Here is a 4,586-nt window from a genome sequence, read left to right as displayed (position 1 = left end):
TCCCTCCCTGGCCTGCTGCTCACCTCCAGCCTGTGCAGACTGATCCTTAACAATCACAGGCCAGTACCAGCGTGGGGGCCCCCCGTGTTAGCTTATTTGTTCTCCACAAGCCTGCGATGCAGCCATTCCAAAGATGGAGAAACACAGGCCCAGAGAGATTCGGAGCACTCCTGACCCTGTGTCTGCCCAGTCTGCAGGAGAGGATGTGAGCCCAGCCCTCCTAACTCCATCCACTCCCCCAGAGAATAGATTTATGCATTTCCAAATAATTAGAAAGTAATTGCTAGGTCCTGGTTAAAAGACCCTCAACAGTCATTGAGTAGTTTGAGGTCACTGCTGAAACGGTAGTCATGCTCACTACAGAGGAGGGAATGGGCCTGTTGAGGTTACCCCGCTGGAACAGTCAGAAATCAGGGGCGCAAAAACTCCCTCCGAGCTCTCGGACTGTGGAACTCTGTCTGTGGTGGTTTAGGTTTTCGTTTCACTTTTCATTGTTCTTTTTATGTGTACATTTCTGTTCACTCGTTTGTGTTTTTTATTAGTAGATGTTCGCCGTCGTCTTCGGAAGCGGGCACCTGTACAAGCACGGCCTGTCTCTTTTTCAATCCCCACCCTTTCCTTCCACAGCACTCCCTCCTCTAAATCTTCTTTCCCCAATTTCCTTCTTGCTCATGTCATTAATCTCAGCTCATGCACATCACTTATAATGTTTACATTTACTGAGGCTGCTAGGCTCCTGTACGCAGTGATCTTTATTCTACTTATTTCCCACCCTCCCTCCCTTATTGTGTTTTACAAAACAATTAATCCAGAAAAGTTAATCAGCCCACAGTTGCCAAGATCATCAAATTCAGCTAAGAATATTTTCTGTCTTTTTTATATTTGGGAGCACAGTGCCTGCCTTTTCATCTCATTAAATGGTTTGCTTAAGATCTGTGCATTTCATTCTGTTAATTTTACCTTTAAAAGAGCACAGATAAACACAAGTCCAGGTAATGATTTAAAGCAGAGATACAGAGATGTGGACAACTCACTTGGAAACGCATTTTAAAAACAGGATGGATGATTGAGGGACCGGTGAACATGTAGTTATGTGATGCAGATGGTAAGTCTGCTGGGTCTCACTGTGCAGTCTTTTGTTTTGTTTTGTTTTTCAGTTTTTCTGCTGTTTGAACATGCCACGCAATAAAACCATACGGAAGAAAGTAGCTAAGCAGCCCCATTAGACCGTGAGGCCAGCGAGACTTTCTACGGGAGTGTGCTGCCCTCCGGCGGTAGAGACTAATATTGCACTATTCAGCGGCCCCTGCCAACACTGGGCCCAGAGGGGCGGCAGTGTTTATATTTAAAAGTTCCTCCTTCTTGTTAGCTGATGTCCTCCTAGTGGGGACGAGACTCTACCATGGCCTTGCAGCTCCCTGAGATTGGGCTGCTAATGCTAGAGCTAGAGTTGGTGTATTTGATCATCACAGTTTTGACGCCAGTAGGAGGTAAGACTGTCACAAGGAAGCGGGGGTCAGAGATCAAAGTCACACAGCAAACTGAGGACAGGAAACCGCCTCTGGGAACTTGAGCATGCGGGCAGAGGACACAGCTTCCCTCTGGAGGAGGGTAGAGGTCTCCCAAGTATGGCTCAGGAAGGCTGTCACTTAGGCACCTTAGGTCAAGCTGCCACATGCACATTCCATACCCTGCCATACCCCGCCGAGTGACCCCGGGAAAGCTGCCCTGAGCCCCTCCTCAGTGTTGCAAATGGGAGTAATAATTACCTCACCACTTAGGGTGCCGTACATACGAGTGGTTGATTATAAGCAAAGCACAGTGACTGCACCTTCCCAGAAAGGATCCCTAGACTGCAATCAGCTACATCTCTGTGTTTACTTCTGCAACCCCAGAATGCCTGGAGCAGTCCGTCCCCAAGGGGGAGCAGCGTGGGAGGTAAGAGCAGAGTCTTTGGAATCAGAAGCCTTACTCCATATCCCAGCACCACCTCCTCGGTCTAGGTAACTGTGAATAAGACACCTAACTTAAGTCTCAGTTTCCTCAACTGTAAAATGGAGTTGTGCAAAGGAGTGGGCTGTCGTGTTGTGGGATCTAAGAGACAGAGAGACCAACAGGGAAAAACAGGAGGACTTTACTTTCAGATGTACACCGGCTCAGCTGATAAATCCAAAACGGCTGAGCAAAGGACAAAGGCAGGTTCCAGCTCTTATACTTTTGGTGGAGGGAGTTGGTTTGGGGCATGGAACTTGTGGATGGACCAAAGGAAAACAAAGGCTGAGGTAGTTTTGTATCCTGGTGGTCCTGCTCCATCATAACGAGATGTTATGGGAATAGGAGGTTAGAAAATTTCACTTACAGGGACAAATGTTACTGCTTCATTTCCCCCTTTCATACTTTCTATAAATGAGTTTTAATAGACAGCATCACTATCATTATTATTTCCTTTCTTATGGGGGGTTAGCTCCCTGCTGGGCAAGGGGAGAACTATAACAAAATGGAAAATAAACCTATGTGGTTGCTATAACTTCATGATGATTCTCAAGCTTCAGCCATGCATAGACTGGTCAACTTTCTGGGTGACCAGAGCAGAGGTGTTGTCTCCAGTGGGGGCCTGAGCTCATGGCAGGATTAGCTGGTTCAGTGGTCTGGATCCTGCTGGCTGGTCCACCTGTATTGGGCCATTGGCTTCTGTGGTTGGGTAGATCTAAGGGACAGTGTCCATAACTTTAGCAACAGCAGGGTTATACAAGATTACAGTAGGAGGCCCACCCCATACGAACCCCAGAGTTTTTGGACTTTGTTATTTTTTTTTTTAACCAAAACAAAGTTTCCAGGTTTGAGTGGACGTATTGGGTCTATCAGACTTACGGGCATTTTTTTTTTCTTGTACCCAACCATGAATATTTCGCATGGCTATTTCCAAAGTTTGCATTGGTCTCCTCAGAGAAAATTTCTTCAATTTACAGAGATCTCCTTTAATTTGACCTATGATTGGGGGCTGCCAGCCAAATATAATTCCATAAGGGGAATACCCCGTTTGTTTAGTGGGGCTGCGTCAGACATGGAGGAAGATCATGAGCAGGGCTTGGTCCCATCTCAAGTGGCTTTCTTGGCAATATTTTCTTAGTCATTGTTTGAGTGTCCAGTTCATGCATTTCACTTCTTTTGAGCTCTGTGGCCAGTAAGCTGTGTGGAGCTTTTATTTGTCTTTAACATCCGTGTGAGCTCCTGGACTATCCTGGCTAAAAATGCAAGTCCACTGTCTGACCCTGAGATCAGAGGTGGTCCAGCTCTTGAGGTGATGTCTCTTCAGTAGCATCTTGGTCACTTCTCATGTCTGTTTTATTCAGATGGGGAAAGCTTCTAACCTCCCTAAGAAGATGCAAGCAAGCATCAATATATATCAATGGCCTCCTGCTCAAGCATCAATATATATCAATGGCCTCCTGCTCAGAGCTCCCATCAGAGAATTTTCATCATCTTTTTTTATGTAATTTTCAGATTTCCAGGCTAATCATGTCTTTTTATCTGGAGAGCAGTTTGGGCTCTCCGGAAGAGCAAGGTCCGGGCTAGGGAGCACAGCTAGGGCCCCCCTTTGTGGGGCTGTCATAGTGTTCTGCTTTGTTCATTTGCTTGTGTGTTCTGTCTGTCTTCTGAGTTTTGTGGCTTCTAATGTTCCAGTCCTCTGGGCCCATTTTTCTGGAGGCCCATATAGACTAGGAGCTCTAAAATCTATTATTTTTTTCTGCATTTTATCTTTCTTCCCCTGACCATTAGAATCAAGCCTTCCTTTTTATATTTGGAGTCAGTTTAGATGACTTTTGCCAGCAAAAAAAGGACCTTTTCGTCTTCTTGCCAGCAGAAGAGCCCTTGTCAAGGCGTTTGTTCTGTACTCCCGGCTGAGTTCCGGCAGCCAGAGGCTGCGCCACTACTAGGGCAGAGCCCCCACAGCACATCCTGTCTGTGGGTCATGTTTAGCACAACCGTACAGTCATGAAGGGGGCTCACAGTGCAATGGCGAGCGAGGTAGCTGGGTGCAGGGTGTTCATGGTCCCTAGAGCTATGCTGGCATTTTTGCATAAGCGCCGCTGATACTGGGTCATCCTCTGATTTGACAACCAATGGTGGCCTCTCCGGTCCATTGAGTTATAACAGAGTGGAGTACTCAGATGGTGAGCTATTATTCCAAAGTCAACTTATTACCCTCATGCATCAGCCAGGTGGTGGCAGCAAGCGTCCTAAAGCAGGAAGGCCGTCCTGGGGCTACAGAGTCTGACTGGTTTGACAGGTATGTTGCTAGCCGATGTCAGGATCTCATGGCCTGGGTTAAGACTCCTAGGGCCGTCTTTCTGTTTCTGGACATATAGGAAGGAAGGCTTGGTTTTATCTGACAGTCCTAAGGCTGGGCCTGAGTTAGGGCCTCTTTGATTTGTGTAAATGGTTTTTCCTCATCCGCTTTCCAGAGGAGGAGTGCCTTTCCTCTTCTCCCTTTGGTGGCTTACCTGAATGTAGTCTCTATTTTTTTCTTTCTTTCTTTGTTTTTCTTTTCTCTTCTCCTTTTTTTTTTTTTTTTTTTTTTTTTT

Source organism: Chinchilla lanigera, unplaced genomic scaffold (genome assembly GCF_000276665.1).
Source record: "Chinchilla lanigera isolate Chin_1 unplaced genomic scaffold, ChiLan1.0 scaffold00028, whole genome shotgun sequence".
Lineage (NCBI taxonomy): Eukaryota > Metazoa > Chordata > Mammalia > Rodentia > Chinchillidae > Chinchilla > Chinchilla lanigera.
Note: the sequence above shows the minus strand (reverse complement) of the source record.